The sequence below is a fragment of the Lagopus muta genome, chromosome 3 (genome assembly GCF_023343835.1).
Source record: "Lagopus muta isolate bLagMut1 chromosome 3, bLagMut1 primary, whole genome shotgun sequence".
NCBI lineage: Eukaryota > Metazoa > Chordata > Aves > Galliformes > Phasianidae > Lagopus > Lagopus muta.
The window spans coordinates 63,332,484-63,358,639 of NC_064435.1; the positions used below are offsets into that span (position 1 = coordinate 63,332,484).

Below are 26,156 nucleotides of genomic sequence, written 5' to 3' on the forward strand. Positions count from 1 at the left end.
GAAGATCTATTCCCTTTATTATTACACCTTTCATTTAGAGAGTATCTTTGTGTTCTAGTAAACAATGATAAGGTTACATATCACCTTGTGAACCTGTTCTTCAGAAAGGAAATGATCTTTTACAGATGTATGCTTTAGATTAGTTTTATTATGACAGCACTGAAGCAGAAACTCTGATCAGTGGGCATTGGGGCTACAGATCTACTTGCAAGGTGTTTGTCTCCAAATTTAGAAACTTGTGTGTAGCAAAGAAGATGCTGCAACCACAACTGTCTCTCACTGGTGCTGTAGTTAGTTTTTTCCTCCTGCAACAGACCCACTCAGTGAAGCTGGGAACAGTGAAGGAGAATGAAAAAGGATGTTAAGAGCCCTAATTTCCCAATGACATGCAAGAGCAAGCAATGTTCGCTCAGTGGATTTACTGAATACTATTGTTTGTTTGTACAAACTTCTTCCCTTGTTCAGCAGCAGAACCATGTGGCAGCAGTACCAAAATATAGAGACCTTTAAACTAAAAGCAGCCATCACCAAAGTATGTGCCACTTGCTTTGAATAGGGAACTTGACTGAAGGACTCGGAGATGAGAGTAGGAAATTAAATGCAGTGGTAAGTGTCTCTCTTTAGGGAAAATGATCTTCAGTAACTACAGCAGAATAACATTTCACAGGGTTAAATTTGAAGCATTGCATGGGAAATCAAAATATTACACTATTCACCAAATAAAATTTGCATAGCCATTTTCATATTATCCCTATTTCTCAAAGTTCTGGCATTTAAGGTCACTGTAACCATATGCAGAGAAAAACGGTCTACCATGGTATTCTTTTGTCAGGCGAACTGAGGTGATAGGATATTTTATGGTTTGTGTAGACAAAGCCACGTTCGGATTGAATTCAAATGACAGACAGAAAACTAAAAGGCATATTAATCTTGTATATTTTAATTATTATTTTACTGGCTCACATTGGCAATAATGTCTTAATAATTCACTATGTCTCAATTCAGTAGCTCAGCCTTAAATCTTGGGCAGCTGGTGGAGATTTTAATAGAATTCAGCAATTTAGTCGATATATGAGAACTGAATAAGCAAATTAAGATCTACCAGAGATCAGATATAAAATTAGAGACAGTATAATTTTGATGGGCCATGACCTCAGCAGCTAGGGATTGTCATTTCTCTGTGAAATTAGATGAACAGATAATGAGGCAATTACCTTGTGAACTCTGAAATGATAAACAAACAGCAATGCTACAGGACAGGCAAAGTAAGCTATTTCCAGCATCTGGAGAGCCTGATGCAGTTTTCCCTCTAAAGTACAAATAAACTGTTTAAATCTGCATATATTAGTATAAATAAGAGGATCTAAACCCAAGTATGATTTTTTTCTCCCAAAGGCATGCACATTTCTCAGTGGTAAAACTTTGAATAAATAAGTATATTCACAAGTCAGCCAAGCTATCTTACAATATACGTAGTACATTCAGGTGGCCAAGTAATTAACTTTATCACATTTACTCCAGCAACACCTGAGATAAGGCACATCTTGTGTTTTCCTTAGCCTTCAGGTGAAATTACTGCTTTACTTCAGCAGGAAATTAAGAGCACTGGGATGATCTGAATGCCTTTGTGTGGTGGCTTTGTGAATACAAGGTCTGCCTTTTCTTTAATTTGGGTGCAAATGCACGGTCAGCAGATTCATTCTGAGCGTCACACTGAAATCTCAGGCGCCAGGATTATCTCTCGTAAAGCTCTGACTGACAAGACAGCTGGCATGAGTCCGTAGTGCTGCTGCTTATTTTCTGTTGTTTCGCCCTGTAGGGTGAGAGAGGGATGGTTAACCCTGCAGCAAAGGGTGGGATAGCCCTGTAAATTCCATTTTATCACGTCCTTACTTGAGTAATACAGATTTCATGCACTTCTCACTCTGTGCACATGGTGAGTTCGCTTAGGTTTCTATTGACATATTACTGCCAGTATGACACAGAGTTTAAATGCAAGAAGAAGATGTTATCAGTGGTCAGTGTGAGCATGTGCACTTTTTGAGAATTTAGAAGTCCCTTTCTGTTGGTGTATGTTTATATATGTAACTCTGTTCAGTGTGTTATACGCATACTTAATGAAGTGTGATTTTTTGATAGGTGCTTATGATAACTCTTACTCCAGAGAGGCAGCAACACATGCAGGTGATCACACTGATATTTGCTGTCTGGCTTACTCAGCTCTGGAGTTACTGAAGAGGAAAAAATATTGCATCACCAAAGAGGAAAAATCTAGTATTGTATAAAGCAGCAATCTGTAAGTCTGACTTAAAATACAAGTAGGTGAGTGATAGCTGGCTATTTCTCTGATGCAGAAGGTTAGGAAGGACAGGGTAACCACTGCAAGTATAGAGCAAAAAACCTTTATTTGCACATTTAAAACTTGTTCTCGCATTCTGAGCACAGCAAAACTCAAAACAGAATCATGGAATCGTTAAGATTGCAGAAGACTGCTAAGGTCATCTAGTCCAACCATCAACACATCACCACCATGCCCACTGTACCACGTTCTTCAGTGTGACGTCTTCTTTTAAAATAGAGACAGACCCAAACACAACCGCCTTACTTGAACCCCTTCCGATTCAGAGGAGCTAGACAATCTCAGACTCTGTTAGGTTTTTTTTATCTCTACCTGCAAAGTCAACATCTGAGAGCTTAATTAAGGCGTTTGGTAATTGTGTCATCTTATTCTCTTGGTGTAGTAGGTTGATACAGCTGTCAAAATAAGGTAGCAGAGAGGTGAATAGGAATCCGTTTTTACCTTGTTTGAAGTCTGTTTTAAGATTGTGCACAGGTATGAATCAAGAATAACTCACCAGAGCTGTAAAAATCCAAAGATTCTGGTATTACAGATCAAAATCAGATTTTATTTCTACCTCCTCAGAGAAGCCTCCATATTTCCATGTTTTCTCTTCTATTAACTCTCCCCAGTCAGGAGAACATTTAAGACTATATTTACCTTAGGCACGTCTTAATACCTGCTAGATGCAGGGTTTGGGGAACTTAATAAGACCCAGTGGAGATCCATGAAGTGGGTGAGATTAGGCGTAGAATCTGGTGTCTTTGAATGACCAAGACAAGACTGTTATCAGGAGTCAACCTATTTCTCGTGTTCTCGTACTGTTGTCCTCAGGATTTCAGGCAGAAGCCACACTTCCTTCTCTATACCTCCCAAACAGTTAGGAGTCTTGCACCATCTTTTTGAAAGGTTTTTACACTGTTATAAGTAATGCCTGGAGTAGCTATTTATAAAATGGAAAAATTACTACGGCTTTCTCAAATGAAAAGTCAATTAATTCTGAGTCTGCCTTACTTCAGTGCTATTGATTAACTTTTATGCTTGTTGGGAATTTTTCATAGTTAGGTGTTTCACTCAGTGTAGAGACTGAAAAAAAGCATCCACTTATTTTGCCTTTACTTTGTTTTCGGGTTATTTCACAGATAGCTTTTACTCTTTCACATTGCATACTCTCTGGATTGCAAACATTGTGAGGAATCATTTTGATACAAATGAAGCAAGCCCTATTCATTTTCTAAAATGGAACACACTCTTGATAATGTTTACTCTTGTAAACTCTTTCAAAGCAGCGTAACTTCGAGAGTAAACCAACAGCACTACCTTACTGGAAACCATACATTGCTTATACTGCTAAGGAGATGAAAATAGACTGTAGCTTAGGATGTTCATGTTAACAATATTAACCTTTCCCTAGAAAGATGCTTCAGTCTGTTCCATCTGCCTATATCTATTTTTATCATATTTATCCCCTTTTCTAAAATAAATTGGTTGCTTTTATTCAGGTTTCTTTATATTCCCATTCCGTTGCCCATGCAAAATTCCCATTTCTGCAAAGAACCTTGACTCATGCATAAGTTTGGAGCAGTATCTCAGATTTTCAAGCTACAGTAGGATGTCCTGAGTTGTTTGAGTGTTTTAAAAGTAGCTATCTTCTGTTAGATGACAAAGGGTAATCCATGTATATAGAAACTTGGCAATATAATGTTGACATCCATCTGTGTTTCCATCAGCATTAAAATACTTCCTTTGTGGTACCATTCTGGGTTTATGAGCACACAGATATAATAACATCAATAAAGAAATAAGTACCATCCTAGTAAATGTCAATACTCAGGAAGCACTGATCTGAACACTGGAAAATATATATTATTAATAAAATAAAATAAAATAAAATAAAATAAAATAAAATAAAATAAAATAAAATAAAATAAAATTGCTTCAGTGCTTTCCAAAAAAAGCCAGATTTGTCTTGTTCTGCAGCCAGACTGGGCTAAATGGCTCTTTGCAGAATATGATCTTTGGTGCGTGGCTTCCACCCCTGGTCCTGTGTTGTTTGCTCCTTGATTTCCCCTCCTTTCTTACCTTTCCTAACTATGATGTACTGAATATGTTGGAGTTTGATGATCCTTTGGGTCCCTTCCAACCCAAGCCATTCTACGATTCTATGATTCCTGTGAGTGTATGAAGACCTGGCCAGGCAGACCACTTTACTGTTGATTCTAGTAAAGGAAAGTCTGGGGTATAAACTTCTCTCAGTTGTAGCTTTATCCTTGTATATGCTACTTGATAGAGGAGTGGAACAAGTCACAAGAAAAACTTGTGCTATGTTTTATGTCTTTAGGCACTTGAGATTCTCACCGAACATGTAGGAGACTCGACATGTTCATTGCACAGTGATTTGCTTTCTTCCCTACTCACTTCCTACTACTTTGTTGCCTGCTTGAAAGAATATGGAAGCTTTTATCTTCCCCTCCTAATTAGTGATTACCAAATGCCTACTTTCATGCTCAACTGGATGTAGCAAATGCAATCTCATTATGGGACTGAGAGGAACAGTCTCAGGAACCGGACAACACTTTAACTGGTTTAAGGCTCTTCCAAGTTATGCAAAATGAGTCAGAGAAGTTGGGGGTGTGACAGTGATGTAGGTTGGCAAAGGGAGGATCATGGGTTTGGTTATGAGGTGAAGGGGTTGTCTTATACCTATGCAGAGAATTTGCAAATATACTTATGGGCAAGATGCACTTTCTGACAGAAGTGGGATGGATGAATAAGCTGTATGTTTTACTCTTCCGTGCATAAGGCCTGCATTGCTTGAGAAATGTGTTCCCACAGGATCAGGGGCAAAGTCTTCTGTCTCAAGAAAGCTGCTTGTAGTGCTTCCAGATACCTTCTAATAGAATGATTTTTTGAGCAACTCAGTTCAGTGTTATTTTTCTAAAAAGTTAGGGATCCTCCTGCCTTGAATGAAACTGGGATGGTCCTGTGATGAGGTGGGGTGCTTCTTTGTTAATGCAGGGTCCGGGCTGCTAACAGAAGTGTGTAGCATTCAACTCTCATCTTCACCCCCCTGACAGTTCTTTTCTGCTGGATTCTGAACCACAGCAGGAATGCTATGGGAATAAAGCTCTGACAAGCACTCTGCAGAATGCCCGCACTTAAGAACCTTTATATAAGTCTTTAACTTCTTCACATCCTTCAACACCTTCAAATCTAAGACTCCTGGACTTCCCTGTAATGGTTCTCTTTTTAAAATTTGTGTTGATCAGATTCATGATGGTTTCTAGGTGATCTGTCTTGTTTTAAATAAAGGTAAATTTCTACCAATTCAGTCCCCTTCTGTGCCATGGAGAGTGAGAAAATCTTTGTGATGTGGCAGTTGTTGGAGAAAAGAGAAAGTAGCAGCAGAGGAAAACAAAGATCTCAGAATGGTGAATAAGGAATCAAGAATTACACAGAAATCCTCCTTACATAGCTTCTTGGTCTGGATGAGGCCAAATTCACTGCAGATCTACGAGTTGTTTTTTTTCCCCTCATTCCTTAACTGCTGTTCAGCTGGGGAGGAATGAAGAACATGACACACAAGCTACAATGTACAATGGATTGTACCAAGCTCAGCTTGTAGCATTGAGTGTCAGTGAAGTCAAGTGTTTCATTACCTATTAGAATGTGTCTTTATTTTTCTCTTTTCAAACATTCATTTTCATCCTTATTCCTAAATTAGTGACTCATAAATTGGCACAGCTGGCAAGACTGGGGACAGGACTTGCTGCATTATCGAAAGGAGAGTGGAAAACCTCAAAGGCACCAGAAGCGTGTCCATATATACAAAATGAACATTATTCTGATTATAAGATGAAGAACAGAAGAGAAGGTACTTATGTTTTAAATCTATAGTATTGATTGAGCTAGTTATAATTATAGTCTGGTGCTACAGTGACTGAGGATGCACAATGTATTGTAATTGTAGATAAAGGAATACAAAAGGCATTTGAAATATTGTGCTAACAAGTAAGTAATACTGTAGCAGCTGCCTTTTATTACTTCACATATTTTTCTTTTATATAGCTAAAAATAAAACAAGAAACAAAGGGATAAACAACAGATTAAAATAACTTTATCATACACATACCCGGCTTAGTAGAAGGTAGTTGCAGAACTGAAATAACAGTAGATCAGATGTTCCTCTCTGCTTCAGCATGGCAATAGCATGAGCTCCCACTGGGCTCTGAAGTCCCCCACCCAGAGCAGATACCATACAGCAGCAGACACCGTGGCTCCACTTGACACATGCTGCAGCGAGCTGAGGGATGTTCTGGAGGGCAAAGGAACACACTGTGAATGTTCCCTTGTCTTTATTTTATGCTCTGAAAACAGAGCAGGCTGTCGCTGAGGCATTTTAATGGGAAAATCTAATTCCACTTTCACCTGAATGTGTGGAATTAATTTTTTTTTTTTTTTTTTTAATTTTGGTAAATGAAGTTTTGTTTTTATGTCAGTCCTAGCAGAAATAATGAAAAAGTTCACAAAATATTATATATTTTGAAGTGAAAATGTCTCTTTTGTATTCATTAACCCCCCTCTACTTTGCTGGTATGGAAACTTCTCACCTAAAAGCACACTTGAAAAGACTGAAACTTGTAAAGACCAAAGTTTTTCTCCAGAACAATTTTCATGATCGATAAGAATCCCCGTGGGTGATGTGTAAATTAAAGCTGCACAAAACCGAAGATGCTATCAAATTCTATTCTAACAAGAGAGTTTCTGTAGCAGTCTTCATTATGACATTTAAATGCTATATGTAAAGAAAACAATGTACTCTTGCTTGAAAGAGGAATAGAGGCCAGCTATATTGACTTCCCTACTATCCTAGATATATGACAAACAGTCCTGTTAAAATCAGCAAGAATTTATTAAATCTAGAGCTTATTAATGAAGGTGGTAGAAATAGATGAGCAGTTGTCTTGCTGACCAAGAGCTTTGCAGGGATTGCTTTGAGGCACTCTGTAGCTCCATTTCTGCTGCCATTTCTGCATGTTTCCAAAGTAGGCTGGGGTTGCTGCTAGAAAAATGACATTTCTTGAGAAATGAAAAAATAGTGGTCTGATTCTATATATTTTTTTTCTACTGGAAAAGATGAGAGATGGGTTAAGCCATTTCTGTGTTTTTGATAACATCTGCAGATAGACTGTCAGCAACTGATAGCACAGTTGTAGAGGCATTGATTGTAAGGGACATCTTGATGTCTACCTCAACCACTACCAAAGCTGTCTATTCAGCTGCTTGAAGCATCTCTCTCCAACACTGAAGGGGGCTTTCGTGATGGTTTTAGGTAGCCAAGTCAGAAAACCCTCTAAATTTGCCACCATCTTGAAAACTAACTTATTTCAATGCTGTGCCACTAGTTAAGCAATTTTCCTGCTGTCTCTGAGATTCCAGTCTCAATCTCAGGTTTTGGTTATTTCCTCTTGGTTTACATCATATGCTGTTGCTAAGAGAGGGTTTGTTCCATTCTCCTTTAACTCTGTTTCGTGCAGTTGCAGGCAGCTATCAGATTCCCCCTTAGCTTCTTTTTATCAGACTCAGTTCAACTGTCTTAGTTGCTCATCACAAGCTATGCACTCTGGGACCTGGCCTTGAGAACAACCTGCTGGACCCCCTCCAGTATCTCAGTTCTTCTTGTACTGGAGGACCCAAAGCAGGATTTGATATTTCAACTAAAGTCTCAATAGCCATGAAAATAACCTCAGTCTCCTGGCAATGATCCACCTAATGTAGCCCAGTACCAGTTTTCTCTATTGAGAATGATAGCTGAGAGTTTGCTCATGCATAGCCTAGTGTTCAGCAAACACCCAAAGTCCTTGTTAGCAGGACCATTCCTCAGACAACTGTCTTCCAGCTGGGCCCACAGACAGGATCATTGCACCCCCCACTGCAGAACTGTGTGCTTTTTCTTCCTGAGGATCTGTTGGTTCAGTTTCCCAAATTTTGCAAGGTCTTTCTAGATTGAGCCTTCCTATGCACATTCTGACGCTACCAAATCTGCTGATGAAGATACCAAACAAAATGAGCCCTACCACTTACATGTGGTATATTCCACTTCTTAACCATCAGCTGAGCATCAATTGATTTTTCTTCTTCAAGCCTGTTGTGGTCTAGACAATTTACAATCTATGTCTGATATCAGAGACAACCAAAATACTGTCTGTGTACTGCCTTTATCTGTAGCACAATAGTGATATGCCAGTGGTATGAGATCTAAATCATACAATATTCAGATTTGAAGAATAACTTGTGTAGTTTTGTGTGCAAGTGAATATCATTCAGCTCCACTATTTTCCTTTAAAAAAAACAAAAAACAAAAAACAAAAAACCAATGACAAACTCCTGCTAATACATCTGAAACAGGACTGATTAGGAAAATTACTCTAGTTATGCTTCTTTAGTGTGCTTGTTTTTCGACACCTGTCCAGATTTTTTCTAGGATTGCTGGATGAGGCTGACAATTAAATGAAGCGTTTCTTACTGATTTTAAACAACATGGAAAGGAAAGGCATGAGAAATTTTAGCAAGTTTCATAGATAAGAAATGCAGATTATCTTCTGTCCCACTTCTGACAAAATGTTGAACTGGTCTGTTTCTCTCATTCACTCTAGCGTTGTTTTGACAGAGTTCAAATTTTTATATCAAGTAGGATGCCAATGTCACATTTACTATATAACATCTTTTTTTGCCAGTAACACACACAAGTCTCTATTGGCCCTATTGTTTCATCTTATTCTGTTTTTCAAAAAAGGTAACTGGACTCCAGAAACACTTGTGTTTTTGCAGTTTTTACTATTAACACAAATGCTCTTCAGAGAAATCATGTATCTGCAGGTTTCTGGGTGTTGTTTTTCTTTCTATACTTCTAGCTGTCCTTAAAAAATGCAATTGATTGATACAAGAGTAACTTTCAGGAGCCTAAGGATAGTCACATAGATCTTGAAAAACATTTCTAATAGAAAAGAGTTGTTTCTCCTTAAGTATAGTGCTCTTCTGAAATACACCTACACTGAAGTGGTGGCTTTTCTCACAGTGTTTCTTGCAGTGCACTTTGAGGCTCCCATCTGCTAATTTGAGTGACAGACATACTCTTTTATTCTGCTTTATTCCTGTTTGCCCTGAAGAGGTACCAGTGCTGAAAGACACTTTGATTTTTTCCCTTGTACTTTATCAACAGAATTGTTTGTTAAGTACTATTCATCAGAACATATCAAAGGCAACAGATTGGATAACTGTCATGGAAAGCACAATTGGAGAACTTCAGGCTATGCAAAAATACCTGAGAATCTGATTTGGCAAAATACATTTATGACTAATGAGTATTCTCGAAAAATAACCCAGCAGAATTATGAAGAATTGAAAGGAGCAAGGAAAGATGATGTGCAAGCCAAACAAGTCTGTGATACATTTACACAGTAAAGCCAGCTAGTCAAAGGACAGCATCCCCATTCCACTGGCAGTGGCAGGATTTATCAGAATTTCATTTCTTTGTGTATCAATATGAGATATAAAAACAATACAGTACACGATAAAAATGTCTTGTGAGTAAATATTTTCTTGACTTTTGTGTGTGGTAAAAACGAACCATTCCAACTGCATCAAGATGCTGTGATAACAATTTGTCAGCATTTTTAATATTATTACATGGCACGTCTAAACTTCATTGACTTGGCATCTTTTAGTAGAAGGCTGTTTCCCTGGAAATTGTTCAGTCAGCCCACAGATAAAGTAGTGATTTATAAATATTTTCAGTTTCTTTACAACCTTTTCTCTCTTCTGAGTGCTTGTCTCCTCAAAATCAGAGAACTTAATCTCTAATCAGTGTTGGAGCTCTTTGCCTTTCCCCAGGCATTCTTAGTATCCTGATTTACCACAAAGTGTTCAAAAGAGAAGGAAGATATACAAGGTTCCTCTGAAGACACTCATAGTCCTAATTCAAATAAGTCTGTTTAGCTTCGTTTTTTGTAAGCTACTTTGTTTTAACATGAAGTTGGCCCTCAGTATTGGAGGTCCAAAGAAAAACTCAGCTGCTGTAGATGTGTTCTGCTAGAGCCTGTCACTGTAGTCTCAATCCTACGGGCACTTCTAGGAGCTCAAAATGGAGGACTGCAGCTCCTGAAGGCTCAGAAAAACAGTGAGATTGTTGGCTGCAGGGATGCATTTCCTGAGACTCAAGATCAGAAAAAGTTAGCAAAAGTAAAATCTTCACTTCTGAAGTAAGGAGAAAGAACAGGTTTTATAGGCAAAGCTCTAAATACGACACTTTTTAACGTGCCTAAAGATGCATTAAGTGAATGCTCCCTTCAAAGTCTTGGAGGTTCATGACTGTACTTTACTGACCTGGGTTCATATCATAGCATTCAGATTAACATGTGAGCTAGTGTTCCTGATGTCTGGCTTAAGGAGACATTGGTCTTAACTTGGAAATCTTTTCTCTTTCACTTTTCCTGGCATCATAAATGTTAACCAAGGAGAGTTTTAAAAACTATCTTATATCCACAGGACTTCTGGAAGATATTTGTTATGAAGCAGTGTCTAAAGTTAAAGGTGAATGTTGTGCTAGATGAGATGATGACAGAGGCAGCATCAAAGATGAAGTTTTCCAAGACTCTGATTGTTCACATCTACTTTTAAGTCAGTAATGCTAATGGTTTTGACTACAATATTTAAGTGGCACTAGACCTTATAGAGAGTTTGCTTGAAACATTATCGGTAATTGACAGAACTTTGTGCTTAGGTTGTTCCCATTATAAAATGAAACCAAAATGATGTTTTGCGGATCAGCAAATCTACTCAAACATAGATGCATGCCAAGTTTGCTTGTCTAAAAACAAGATACTGAAATGTGCTTCTAAATAAATAGCTTAGTATTCAGAAGTGTTGTGCATATTCCAAAGTAATTGAACTCAGTGGGATTACAAGTGTTTGCTGCCTCCATTACTATTTTTATAACCATATTAAAGACTTTAGGAAAAAATGAGGATCAGGCTTTTATGCCATATGCCTCTAAACTTCCCTTGTCATGCTATTGCCCTGTGACTGTCAGTGTTCAGGAGGCATTTGGATAATGCCTTCAGCTGTATGCTTTAACTTTTGGTTAGCCCTGACTTGATCAGGTGATTGGATTTGATCCAACAACCAAACAGCAAATGTGCTTTCTCCATACTGTGCTGAATTTCACAATACCTATTGCTTCACCCGTCTTTTGTGCTGTACTGGGCTTGCAAGTAAAGCTGAGCTAACACTGATCTTTAGTGACTTTTTCTAATAATATGTGGAAACCTAGGTCTTAGCAAAATGTAGCTATGCTTTGCAAACTCAGCATTCACAGCTCCATGTGTTTTTAATAAAAGTTTAAGGAAATTTTTCCTGGACAATTCCTGGACAAAGTAGTGTAACTTCCCCACCTATTGCTGGAGTATCTCTTGGCAAACCTCAGCTCCCTGCATTTCAAACAACATCAATAGCAAAAAAAAAACAACCAACCAACAATAAATTGCACATTGGACAAGATTTCACTGTTTCTAAATCAGTTTGATGCACATATACAGACATATGCAAGTGCATGCACAGGCACATATAAATCCCCAGTCCCCTACATTTGCAGATATCTGGATATTGCCATATTATTTTGCATGCCACATTTTGATTGCTGTTCTATTTCAGTTGTAAGAGATTTCAGGTATGGGACTTAACGCTTGTTAAAACTAATTACCCTTATCATTATCATCGATTAACCCCAATTAATGTCAGGGAGAAACGCAGAAATGTCGAACCATTTTCTACAATTCAGTACAGCTGAGTTCAGGAGAACTGGCAGGCAATACACCTCTAGGCTGTGCCCGAGAAACTCAGCTGTCCTTAAGGCAAAAGCCCTCCTCTTGGTTACACACATGCACCACTCAGCCTTTTCCCTAATAGCACTACTTCTGGAAGCTGAGCAATGGGTGTCTTCTGCCTTCCAGCCTCTTAAATGGGAGTGGTTTAGAGAACGCTCTGGGCAAAGGTCTCCAGTGCGGCAGCCGTGACACTTAGTGGCCTGACGCAGGAAATGTACTGCAGACCCAGACTTTGTCACTTGCCTCATTTCTCAGTACTCTACTGTTATTGATCATAATTCCTAGTACTTGGCACTTGGATGTAGGACGCTGATTTTGTCAATCTTATAAATATTCAGCGTACAGTGAAACAGACGTTATCAAAACTTTTCCAAATTTAAATGCTGCTGTTCCAGACTTGATTCTTGCTTTGTGCTTCAGGCCACGGGGCCTTGCTGAGTAAGGGTTAAGCCTTCTGCTTTGTGTGGTAGCTCACTGAATGTGACTTCAGTGTTCTTGTCCTGGTCCGTTCCTCATCCTGGTAAACTAATGATTTAACAGTATGGTATTTATGAGAGTAGTTATAGGTAACAGCTGAAGTGGACTAATGTTATTGGAGACTCCTGGCTTTGTCTTCTAGGATAGTGGATCTAAAAAAGGAGTTTGGCCTCAGTATTTAAATTATCAGCAGCATTTCCCAAATCAGTGGTTTTAACTTGGCTGCAATGTACAGCTGGGAAATGCAGAGCAGAGCTGCACATTTTAGGGATATATTTCTGCTCAGAAAATCCTGACTGCTTCTGCACCCCCCCCTCCATCCCCACAGCACTCAGACCCTTCCTGATCCTTTTTATTGACATCTCACCATGAGGATTTGGAAAGCTTCCCGTGATTATTACTGCATGTGTGCTAGCCAAGGACTGTTGTTTTTCATTATCCTGTAAGGATGCGGCATGACAGACATGACAAATACGGTGACAACTAGGTCTCTTTTGTTACTTGAACGGATTTAATTCTTAGTAGAAGGTGACAAGCCCCCTTAATCTAACTTTTGCCTTTTTTGCAGTGCGGCAATGAATGCTGGTAATGAAATAAAGGAATATATTTCTGAATCAGAAATGGCACCATAAGAAATATAAAACCCAGTCCTTTTTGCTTTACTTTGTTGATCTTTTTTTAAGAACGGAACCTGGCTTAGCGTGCATATATATGGTAAAGCATTACTAGTTATGTTGTGGAAGATTACCACTAAGTAAGTAATGTAGATCTTCGAGGTATATATGTACTAATGCTTCACATCTTTCTCTGGGAAAGTAGTCTTGGATACAATCTTGCAGACCACAGCTGTGAGACCGCGGAATGGCATTAGGCTGTAAGGAACATGAGTGTGATCTACTGGTCGGGGGAGATCTGTGCTGTAGATCTCTGCTTACAGTTTTTAAGTCATACTCTCTGATCAGCTCAAGGGCATCCTGGTTCTGTACAGTGGTGTCTCAGCCACTCTTCCTATCTTTCCTGTCTAAAACTAAGGAGCAGGAACAAAAATCATGAACCAGTTGGATCAGAATGGTGTCTGATCCTTAGCAGAGATCAGAGGCCATGCTTCAGTGGAAGGTGAGAGAATATGAAACCAAGCAATTCTGAAATAATACTTTGGAATTTTCTCCTACTGTTCTTTCTGGCTTATGTCGTGAAGTACTGAGGCTTTAAATCCCTTCTGAATGTCAAGCTTTGTGAAGTATTTTGATAACTTCAGCTGAGAAGTGCTGTATAAGCCAAAGTATTATTATTATTAATTGCTTTATTATACAGAATTCATAGATGTCTAGGGAGGGTTGGGGCTTATTTTGGCAGCCTGAGGACTGGCAGGGTTTGCACAGCATGGAATGATAGGCTTGGAGCTTTTTTATTTTATTTTATTTTATTTTATTTTATTTTATTTTATTTTATTTTATTATTATTTTTTTTTTCATCATGTTGCTTGCAGAAATACACATGTCAGGAATTTCACTTTTCAAGTTCTTACATCATGAAAGAGATCTCCTTCTGCATCCCTAAGATAAGTGCAGCTATCTATTTCTCTCCAGTAGAAAGAGAGAAATTATATGAAAAGAGAGCATGTCTTCATCTATTATTACCATAAAACTGTCCCTGACCCTGCACACAATACAAGTGATCCCTCTGTAGGGTAGGAGAGAATGATTATTAGGGTTGTCTTTTATGACCTAAATGTACATAAATGGTACATTCCAATGCAACTCGCAGGATTTGTGAAGCAACTGCCTTTCACAGTAAGAAAGATTTAAAAAATCTGTAGCTTCTTCTGTAGTTTTTGTTGTGCTATATGCTTAGAATCTTTTTCATTGGTATCAAAGGCAAGGTTTTAATTCAAAGAGAGTTACTGTAATTGCATGACCTAAATGGAATCAAGCCTCTAATTATACATATTTCATAAATAAATGAAAGGGCTTCGCATATTCTTTCCTGAGTCAAAAATATACAGAATCTATTATCACAAATACGTGATTTTCTTTGCCAATACAGTTTTGCAAACAGTGGCATGGTGCTGTCTCCTTGCTTCAAGCTTATGTCTTTCTTTATTAACTATGAAAAAATTGGAACATGGGCTAGTGACAATTTTCTTTATTTATACACAGTTTTAATGAACAAAGATGTAGCTTGTCATAATCTACAGCATTTTTATGGTGTTGCATGTGGTTAGGTGCAGGGGGATGCACCAGTGCTTTTATTGACTGCCACACAGTTGCTGCTATCAAGGAACTCTTAGGGTACAGAAGAACACAGAAAGCCTTGGTTCTGTCTCAGGTGAGGTAGATTATCTTTTCTGCCAGCACCTGGCTGCAGCCTGCTGACTGAAGAACTCCTGTGATGTACATAGAGTGACTTCATTTGACTCAGCTCTGGAAAAAAAATGATGTGAAGCTGCATTGCAACATTTTTCCAAAGTGACAGCAACTTTTCATTACAAATTCAAGTATCTCTGATCCTGGGAAGCAGTGGGCTTTTCTTGCTGTCAGCACAGGGCTATGAACACTGCTGCCAGAGCCATGCAGTAAGCAGGCTAAGACTGCCTGCATATAAAGAATTATCTATCAACAATTTTGGCTAGCTACAGAATAGCTGAGCTTAGTCTCAGGTATGTCATTCACAGAGAAATCCCATAAGTAACTTCTTGTTGCTGTGGGTAATAGGTTTTCATCTATATTCATTATATTCATGTCACAGCCTTGATGAGATTGTCTTGATTTCCCCCCACCCCCCACTGCCTTACTTACAAAGCCTCCCCTTTCCTCTACTACTTCATTTGCTACTGTCTAGAAGGGCCTTGTAAAGTAAAATAAATAAATAAATAAAATCTGAGCAGTATCAACAAATTTCTCAGGCTTGCCTGTCAAGGTCTGACATTAATGCCTTTCCCTTACGTGACAGTTGGCAGGAAGATGTTTCCTTCTTGTTTAAACGTGAGCTTTCCTTTTGATTCTTCCTGGCCTTTCACATTCATGCAAAATTCTTCTATTTCCTCCTGCTATTACCAATTGCTCTGACTTTGAAATTGCTTCTCTTTCATATCCTTCCCGTAAATCCCCCAGTCCTTTGTTGTGTACTGTAAATAAGGGTGGACTGTTTCCAGTTCCCTGCTTGGGTATTTCGGCACACTGAGGAACTGACCAAGGGCCGCCTGCCACTCAGGTGCTGTAGCAGGACATGTCCCTGTGCAGGGACACAAGCGAGAGACATCCGGGCAGGGCCGTCCGTGTTAGCTTTGCCAAGTGTCAACTCCAATTACCAAAATGCCACCGCCATCCAACATCTTAAAAAGGCAAACCCTTCTAGAAGTACACAGAGTACTTCTTAATTGCTGCAGAAACTTCTTTCTTTTAATTTTTTATAAAGAGAAATATAAAAAATTTAAATGAAAACTTTCGAAGGGCATAGCTTGAAATGTAAGAATGCTTGGAGTGTTGATGCAGCACATCTGATTCCAAAGCCCATCCTATAAATCAGCTCAAGTTTTGCTGTGCAGTAATTTAATCTCATTTTTACTACACGTTTTCCTCTATTTGGCTCAGCACTGTAACTCTTGACTATTACAAACCACAGACTTGAATCAAACTGACTTCTTTAGACAGAGTCCAAGAAAGTGCTTCTGATGACCCTCACTGATGTCAGTCATCTTGGGAATTGGCTTTTGGTGTAAATCTTAGTCTTTTTCTATCCAAAAATAGACAATTGTCTATTTTTGGGTGTACAAAGGTGAAGATGTCTCTCTACTAGCTTGGGGATGAGGCTTGGGACAGCACTCTAGAGTCAGATTCAGCAGATTTAGTTTAGTCCATTGATAATAAATATTTTTCTGTAGCATGCAACTGATCACCAGACTACGTGCACCCTCTGCTGCAGATGACCCAGTGAACTTAGCATTTATAGCAGGTTTGTGCAATATGATTTTAAGTCCCTGTTTTGAATTAGAGATTTGGGCACTATGCTGTAACAGTATAAGTACTAACTTTCACTAACTTTCACAACATCTGCTGGAGGAACTGGCTTCTTTCTACTAGATTTGATGTTAAGCTAATGATCTGAACAGAATCTGGTTGCCTATGGCATTAATCTCCCCAACTTTTGTCTGTGATTTGTTCCTGTCAGATCAAATTGCTTCCTGGTGAGCTGAGCTCTCTAGATTTTTCCTTAATAGTTCCTAAGGGTTACCGGAAAGAGCCCACGAGGATGTCTGAAGATGACACTGCCTCTAAGCAGCAGCAGCCTGAAGTGCTGCACTGCCTCATGCTGAAATGATGAGCCTCTGTGCCAACAGCCAATGCTCTGCCAGTGAGTCAGCCCTTTGCTCTTCTTGAGCAATTTAATAAACTGATGTGCTGATCTAGTCTGCTGAGGTTAAATGTCACACTCAATGGAAAATTTGAGTGGAGAATGGCATTAATACAACTGCTCCTCTTCACTGTCTTCCAAAAACCTCCCCTGCACAAAACAGCATGGTAGCCAAGAGGTTTTCTATTAAAGTCTGCTCAAAAGTACTTCTGAGGATTCTCTGACTAAGTGGAAATACACCTAGGACTTACAAATATTTAGAATATTTAGAGACTCAAAACTCCTGCATGTTTTCCTAAAGGCATTTATAAAACATGAGTCCTGAAAGTCTGTATTTTCAGAGGTGCTTAAGGGTTAAATATTCTGTATTTTCTTTCTCCCAGTTCAGTTCTACATAACAGGCTGCTTCTAGGTGTGTGTCATGCTGGTCACTGGTCAGTATATCATATCTAATCATCTTACTGATGGATCCTGAAGGTGAAGTAAGACTCCTAAACAAAATTTCTACAGCTGCAAATGATGGCTGCCATACCATTCAGAATTTACTGTAGAGGAGTTCTGGGTAGTTGAGATTGCATTGAAGAGTTTATGTGTGCTTTCAAAATTTCACAGCAGCCAAGTAGAAATCATTTTGGAAAAGGCCGATATTAAAAAAAACAGCAATTATTATTTCATCAAAGCTTCCAGTCTCAAGCTGGAGGCAATATCTTTTCATGAGGCGTTTCCAACATTTTTTAGAATTACAGAATTCATGGGTAGATTTTATGTCAAAATCTCAGGGTAGACAGAGTAAGTGTTGTTACTCCAGTGAACTGCCTGCTACAGTCCTGAACCTATCTGCAAGAACAGAAAGGAATGTCAAAACTCTGTAAGAACAGGATTATTTTAAATTAACTAAAGTGAACTTGGTTTTCCCCACCATGCATTTGCACTTCAGACATTAAGGGTACAGGCATCTTCAAAGTGAAACTCCTGTGTTTGGAAATGAACAGTTCTGTGGAAGATCTTGTATAACAAAAAAATTTCATGAAAATGACTATTCACAATACCTCACTGTGCTAACAGAAGTGGCAAAATTGTTCCATGGCATCAAATATAATTTAACTTTGTGTTGGAAGGGAGATGTCAAGTATATCTTTTAACAGACACTGTGAGTAGCTGAAAAATTAATAAAGAATAACTCAGAGCAAAATATTGAAAGTAATGAAGCTCAGCTGGTAACTAGATGATCATATAATTGTTTCTCATTGTTTTTTGGTCTGCACAAAAGATTCTGAATTTTTCAAGTTGAACTATCAGGTGATCATAGAAAAATTTTAAGAATGGGAAGTGGGATAGAAAAACATTGCTGCATATTTTGGTGCACATTTAAATCTGCAAAGCCATTTCAAAGGAAGAGATTATTAATTTTTGACAAAGCTGCCAGCGTGTTAAAATGTAACTGCTGGGAATGGGTTTTGGTAGTTCGTAATAGCAGGTATAAATCGTAAGCTCTGTGGTCAGAAAGCGCACATACATGGATGTGTTGCATCTATTATGCAGTACAGAAATCTTCTCTACATTTCTGTATGTGGATATGTGAAACGATTTGGATTTCATAACTGTGGAAAGCTGTTTGCCATTTAAAGTCAGCATCACTAAGCCTCAACCAGCAAGATTATAGCTCTCCAATCCATATTAATAATTCAGTGTGAAATATCTTCATGACACTTGTAGCTCTGTCAGAGATTGAAAATGTTTATATTTTCTGGATACATTATATTAAAAGTAAAAAGCGTTAGTATGCTGCAAGCATTCACAAATTCTAGTTGTGGTGGATGCACTCTGATTTGAAACCTGTAATTTTAAACCCAGCCTTGCATTATGAGTCACGTTGATTTCTGTGTGCAGTACTGTGGGTAACAGGTGTCTCGTGATAAAACTGCCCAGTCTGGTTAGGTGATGAGGGTGAGGACAAGCAACAAAACCTGAATCCCAAACCAGACTCATTTCTGGTCTCCTTATGGCTTTGACATTCTTCGTCTGTGTTGGGTTTGGTCCCTCTGCATCTCCATCAAGAGTATCTTTCTGACTCTTGGGATGCCAATGGGTGCGAACAAATGTTTTCCCTGAAATCTGCTTTGGCTACAAGGCTGTCAAGCTGTTGTGACTTAGTGACAGACAGCCTTGCTCCTATTTGTCAAACTCGTGCATGTCACCTTTGCAGCACAGCCAGCCTCCTGAAAGCAAAGGCTCTTGTGATCAAATCTCCCTTTGAACTTCTGGATTCTACTTAGCAACAGAAAGTTTTGTCGTGTTTTTGCAGTAAATCATATTCTAAAAACCCTTTGAATGTAAAATTGTATTGCAACACTTGCAGGAACTGTATGCATCCATTGAGTCTCAGTGCTTATGGCCTAAACCAGGCATGTCCAACCTGCAGCCCAGGAGCTGCAATGCAGCCTGGCCCCTGCCCCATGCTATGCAGGCAGCAGCTCCTCCCTGCTGAGCCACACTGCCATTTTGTAACCCTGTCTGGGCTGAAACCAGGACACAGGGAGGGTGCAGTGCAGTGCCAGCTCAAGTTATGGCAAATTATTGTATGCCTTTTCACACACTGGCCTGTGAACGGAGAAAAATATGCAGCTGTGCCTTCCATTGTGATACAGGATTTTGAAAATAGGTTTCAAGATTGCTGAAAAAATCATCAATTTCTTGGTGTCTTTGCAATTCTGTTTTCAGTTTACATAAACAAATTGCCTGTGAATTTTCAAATGCAACATGTTGAGTTGCAATCAGACGTTCAACTTAAGAATCTGATCATGTGTCCTTACTAGACTTTTATAAGTCCTATCTCACCAGAGAAAAATATCATTTGCTTCACAGCCACATCTTATTAGAGTCATTGTTTTTTGGCAGTGTGTACATTTCTGAACAAGACAAGAAGAGTAAAATTTCATCAAAAATCTCTGGTGAACACCTTGAGACCTCGCTAAGGATTGCAGCCACTGCCATTGAACCAGACTGGTGTGTTAATTTCACAAAAGCAAGATCACATATCCTACTAGTTTTATGGGTTTGCTGCTTTCCTTTTTTTTTTTCTTCTTTGCTTTAATAAAAATTTGTACCCATTGGCATTTGTTGACACTTGCTGAGTATTTATAGCAACCAAATGTGGATGTGAGCACAGGGAGGTGGTGGATGGTGCCTTTCAGCAAAGGCAACAGCAACAGTTGGTCATTTCCACTGGTGCTGATTTTGACAAGCATATTATGCAGGATCTTGTTCATCGCTGGTGAAAATGCAGAGCTAATGGTAGTACCTATGTTGAAAAATAGTATTTTGTAGCTGAGAATTTGCTCTATCAGTTACCGTGCTCATTTTCTCAGTTATAGCTTGGAAATAAACATTAGGCCAACAGAGATGCAGCCCAAGGCAATTGCTCTTCACTCATTGCAGCCCAGGCAAGCCAAAAGGTTGGACACTCATGGTGCAAAAAGATTTCTGTCCCAGAGGCTGTAATGTAAAGCACCCTACTGAACAGGAGTGTGGAACTGGGGTACGACATGACAGCTGTGCAACTATGCCAATCTAACCATAGCTGTGATTTGTTATTTGTGGTCAATCACATGCAGCTTGAGGATGCAGAGGTTTATAAGGCTACAACTCTGACAGGGTTGCATCTTTGCCTCCATACCCTGCTGGGGTATTAGAGGATCTCTTCCGTTCACTTCCACCAAAACTTTATTTTCATGCTTGCTTCCGCTACAACTTGAGTATGTTTGCTGGGGGTTTGTCCACATAAAGGGCCTTAAAGACTTTTTTTTTTTTTAAATGAAAGATTGCTGCTGTCAAACAGTCTAAACATTTCACAATAATCAGCCTTAATCCTGAAAAGAAATATGACTGTTTTTATTACTAATGACAACAATCCATTTATGGAACAGAAAATCAGATGTCAGGGAAAAAATAACTTTTCTTTTTTCCTTCCATGCAATTTTGAGTACTGTGGGATTTTTTGTTTGTTTGTTTGTTTTTGTTTGTTTGCTTAAATGTGCTACAGCACCAGGATAAACTAGAAGTTGAATCCTGATATTTGCCATATATGCTTCATCAGCTTTCTGTATCTGGTGTGCTCAAAGAGCCATATAAGAAATAGGTTTCTTGTAACTAATTGTAAACGTGATGGGCTAGATATATTCAAGTTTTTCCAATAGCAGTAAGTAACACTTTACTGTCAGTAAGCAATTGCATACAGTTTCCAGTGCACGTTTTTCTCATCAATCAGTTACCTAATCACAGACTGGAGAATTGTGTACAGACATCAGGATGTCTCCATAATGAGCAAAACAGTTCTTATTTCATTATTCTGTGACAAGATACAAAAGGGAATACAGTGAGGTGAAAATTCATTTTGTGAATAATGAGCAAATAAGAAGGGGTATTTGCAGCAAGTGTGATTTAGGTTGCAGAAAGCTTGCAATGCTTTTCTTAAAAAAGGCTGTGCCTGTGGCATGCTCTGTGCAAACATGTAATGGCTGAAACCTTCATTTCCATCAATGCTTCTGGTATCAGCTGAGAAGTAGAGCAGGATCTAGCTGTCTGACAGCAAAAATTCTTCCTAGAGCAAAATCTCTCCATCCCAGGACCTTTCTTGTACTTTTCGTATATATTGCATTAGACTGGTTCTTAATACTCTATATCTCCACTTTGTATAATTCTAAATTACTTACCCATTTACTATAATGGCCTGTCAAGTCCATAAACCTCTCCTCTTCATACACTAGATCAACAGCAAAAACAAAGCCCAAGCTCATGGCTTTCTACAGTATTTGTCAATGTATTTTGCATGGCAAGCTGTAGGCAATCCAGGAGGCTCCTAGAATGCATTGAGAATAACTTACTGAGTCAAGTAATAGATGACTCCACCACGGGGGATGCAATACAGCACCTGTCGCACCCATGAGTGCAAATGAACTGATTGCTGATATCAGGATGGGAGGCTGCCTGTGCTGTAGTGACCATGCTGTGGTGGAGTTCACACTCCTGGGGGATATGAGACAGACAAAGAGTAAAATTAGGATGCTACATTTTAGGAAAATTAAATTCCAGCTCTTCAGGAAGTTAGTCAACAAAACACCCTGGGAAACTGTCCTCATGAGCAGAGATGTGGAACAGAGCTGGAAGATCTTTAAGGGAGCTTTCCTCAGGGCACAAGAGCTCTCCATCCCCAGGTGTAGCATGTCAGGAAAGGAAGGCAAAAGACTGGCAAGGCTGAACCAGAACCTGCTGGTCACACTGAAAAGCAAGCAGGAAATGCACAGGCAGTAGAAGCAGGGACAGGTACTGTGGAGAAGAGTATAAGGAAGCTGATAGTCTATGTAGGGATGGGGTAGGGAAAGCCAAGGCCAAGGTGGAAGTGGTTTTGACAAGAGGTGCCAAGAAGAACAAGAAAGGCTTCCACAGGTACTTCAATCAGAAAAGGAAAGTCCAAGAGGGTGTTCCCCCCCAAATGAGTGACACAGGCAGACCGGTAACAACAGACAAGGAGAAGGCTGAGGTACTCAACAACTTTTTTGCCTCAGTCTTCTCTGATAACTGCTTATCACACAGCTCTCAAACGATTGTTTCAGAAGGAGGGGATTGGGGAAGCAGCATCCATCTCACAGTGAGCAAATATTAGGTTTGTGATGACCTGAGGAACCTGAACATCAATGTGTTTACACATGTGAGGTGTAGTCAGCACATTCAAGGGACAGGATACCAACCAGAAGGACTTAGGCTTGAACAGCAGTCCCAGAACCTCATGAGGTTCTACGAGTACGTGGTCTTGCACCAGGGTCAGGGCAACTCTGTCTGCCAATACAAGCTGGGGGATGAAAGAACTGAGCACAGCCCTGTCAAATAGAACTTAGGGATACTAGTGGCTGGGAAACTGAACATAAACCAGCAATGTGCCCTCACAACCTAGAAAGCCAACTGTACCCTGGGCTGCATCAAAAGAAGCATGGTCAGCAGGTTGAAGGAAGTGATCCTGCCTTTCTGCTTTGTACTGAGGCCTCACCTAGAGTACTGCATCCAGTCATGGAGTCCTCAGCACAGGGGAGACAAAGACCTGTTGGAGTGCATCCAGAGAAGGAACACAAAAATGATCATGGGGATGTATATAATAAATATTAGGTCAGCATCTGAACCAGTGATTCACACCTGGTGAAAAGGTGTGGCCAGTTCTTGAGAGCATAGGTGCAAGCAATTCACCTGTGTTAACTTCATTTAAGAGATGGTAGCCAGGAAGGAAATATCTCTACTTGGAAATTGCTTTCTTCCAGGAGTTTTCTAGCAAGCCCTTATCTTTAGAATGGGGTAAGTATAACCCTTTCCTATTGCTGGCTTGTGACAAATACCTTTATTGGGTTATCCTGAAAGCAGTTAGAGGTACCTGCGCTACTCTGAGGAAAGAGTACCTCTCCTGTGAGGATGCACTGAAAAAGCTGGAGCTGTACAGCCTGAGAATAGGAAACTCCGGAGAGACCTGATAGCGGCCTTTTAGTATCTGAAAGGGTGCTATAGAAAAAAGGAGACAGATTCTTTTGCAGAATCTATGTGGTGGTAGAACAAAGGGAAATGGTTTCAAACTTAGAGGAGAGATTATTTAAGTTGGGTACAAGAAACAGAAGTCTTTTACAGGAAGCGCAGAACAGGCTGCCCTGTCCCTGGAGATGCTTAAGGCTAGGCTAGACTAGGCTCTGAGTATGCTGGTGTAGCTGCAAACATCCCTGTTTGTTGCACAGGAGTTGCACTAGATAGTCTTTAAAGGTCCCTTCTAACTATTAAGGATTTCATGATTTTTATATTACCCTTGTGTAGTGGAAATTCAAGTTACAGCCAGAAACAGTGATTGAGCACCTGGTGGAAAGGTAGGGCCAACCCAGAAGAGCTCAGGTGCATGCAATGCCATGATCCACTCCTTCCCAGACCTCATTTAAGGGTTGACAGTGAAGGCAAGGGTATCTTGTTGGCTCCTTGTATGCCTGAGCCCTTCTAAAGGTAAGCAGTACCTTTCCTTTGTTTCTGTGGCTATTGCATTTGAGCAAATACTTGTTTGTTTTGACTTGGGACCTTGCTGCTCTGCTGTCATTGCTGCACTTTCTATTCTGTTATGCCTTGTCAGATCTCTTTGTTGAAGAGAGAAGACAGTAGAACGTGCCTTGGGGTAGTTCACAGTGGTAAAGCAAGCAAGGGGTAACAGGTCTTGGAAATAGAAATTCATGGTGTGTGGACTTAGTGCAATGTGTGTTGTTTTTTTGTTTTTAAAGATAGTAGTGTCAACTGGTGTCATCACTATGAAAGATGACTGCTACTGGATGTCAGTGGCATAGTGGAAGTAAGCACAAATTAGAGGACCAGAGCTGGGTGATCTTTAAAAGTGCCTTTCAGCCTTAGCTATTCTGACCTGTTTAAGGCCTTAGTTTTTCTCTTTTGTCAGGAATATCTTTTCTGCCTAGTTGTAACCAGTAGAGATTCTGCGTGTGCTAAGCATGGTACTATTGGCTTCTATAGACATGCAGCTTATTAGAAATATAGTAAAAAAAATGTGCTGTAGGGGACAGAAAAAGGTTGTGCAATCTATGTTCCTGCCCTAGGACAAGCTTTTGTTGCTTGCCAAGCTATCTGAGAGCTGATGCTGACAGCCAAGCATTAATTATTTAGAAATATTTTGCTGATCATTGGAGTTAATTATTAGGGAAGCACATTGAGAGCAGGTTGCTTAGGGCTGTGTACTTGCAGGCTTTGAGTCTCCCTAAGGTTGGAAGTTCCATTGGCCCTCTGAATGCTGCTCCAATGTTCTCTTTCATACAGTTCTTTATCTCTAGTCAGAATTTCCCTGGTTCCAGCCTGTGTCTATATTCTTTTGTCCTTCCAATGAGCACATTCCAACCCAACTTTTCTATGCTCTCCTGTCATACAGTGGCACTATGATGATGGTTTGTTATTTGCATGGAAGTAGACTGAAGAATCAATACTGGAGTCCCATTGCTTTTCTGTAAAGTGGCAAGAAGTGAGTGAATACCCTTTATAGATGAGCATATAATCTTCTGAGTTCTTTGCAAAGTGTGTGGAGGCTGCTATTACTTGCTCCTTATAGGGCTTGCTAGAGAGAACAAAACCATTGTCAAAGTGCAATGAAGTGACTACAGAAACCCTTTCCATATTTTTTTTTACATCTTCTAAGGAATGGAGGTATCACCTTTTGATATTTATGAAGCAAGAAACATTCACTCTGCTAAAACTTGGAATGAGCAAGTTTAATTGTTCTGTTACTGCTTTTGAGCCTTCATTTAGGAGAGAACTTGAAAAAGTCTAAGTATTCACACATGCAAGAGGTTAATATGCATACCTCGTGGTACAATGTTCCTTTTAGTAACAGCATTTCATCACTTTAGGGTTTTGTGAACTTGCCCCTCTTGGCAATACCTGCCTAACAATTTATTTAACTAATATACTTACATGAACTGATTCCCTGGCTTCACTTGGTGTAGTGGAAATGCTAATTTACAGCCTGAGACAATAATTGAGTACCTGGTGGGAAGGCAGGGCCAACTGTGCAAGGTGCAAGTAATGGATCAAGGATCCACCCCTTCCTAGACCTCATTTAATGGTTGGTAGTGGAGGTGAGGGTGTCTCTTGCTGGAGATCCCTGCCTACCTGAAGCCTTCCAAAGGTAAGCGGTACTTTTCCTTCATTTCTGTATCTGTTGGAGCTGCATTTGGGCTCGCTCTCATTTGCTGTAGCTGAAGACTTTACCACCCTGCTATTATCATCCCATTATAGCATTACACTTAGTAACCTGAGAAAAGGAAAAGTTACTCGAACTATGAATATGACTGGGGCAAATGGAAAATGCATGTGGTGCTTACTTCAGAAATGGGTCCACCAGTAAGACTTTGATTACTCTTGTCACGTAGAAGTTTTATGGTAGCCCTTATGGAGATTCAGGACTGTATTAGACTTACATGACAGGATTTTGGTAGTGCTGCACTAGTAACCAGTAGCTCCCTTGGGATCAGAGGTCATTGCCACAATACATTCAACATACAAAATGCAAACAGAGAGCATTCCGAATT

The 26,156-nt window shown here is 39.6% G+C and overlaps 1 protein-coding gene across 2 annotated transcripts in view; it reads left to right on the forward strand.

Annotated features, from left to right (window-relative positions):
- The first annotated feature begins 23,332 nt into the window (after positions 1-23,332).
- MOCOS (molybdenum cofactor sulfurase) overlaps positions 23,333-26,156 on the forward strand; it is a 214,586-nt gene continuing 211,762 nt past the window's right edge. The window contains exon 1 of one of the 2 annotated variants that reach the window (XM_048939650.1): positions 23,333-23,394. The gene's annotated coding sequence lies outside the window, so the exon portion shown is untranslated. Of the gene's footprint in view, positions 23,395-24,026; positions 24,079-26,156 lie in introns of those variants that run through there. The other variant, XM_048939648.1, reaches the window with a different exon arrangement.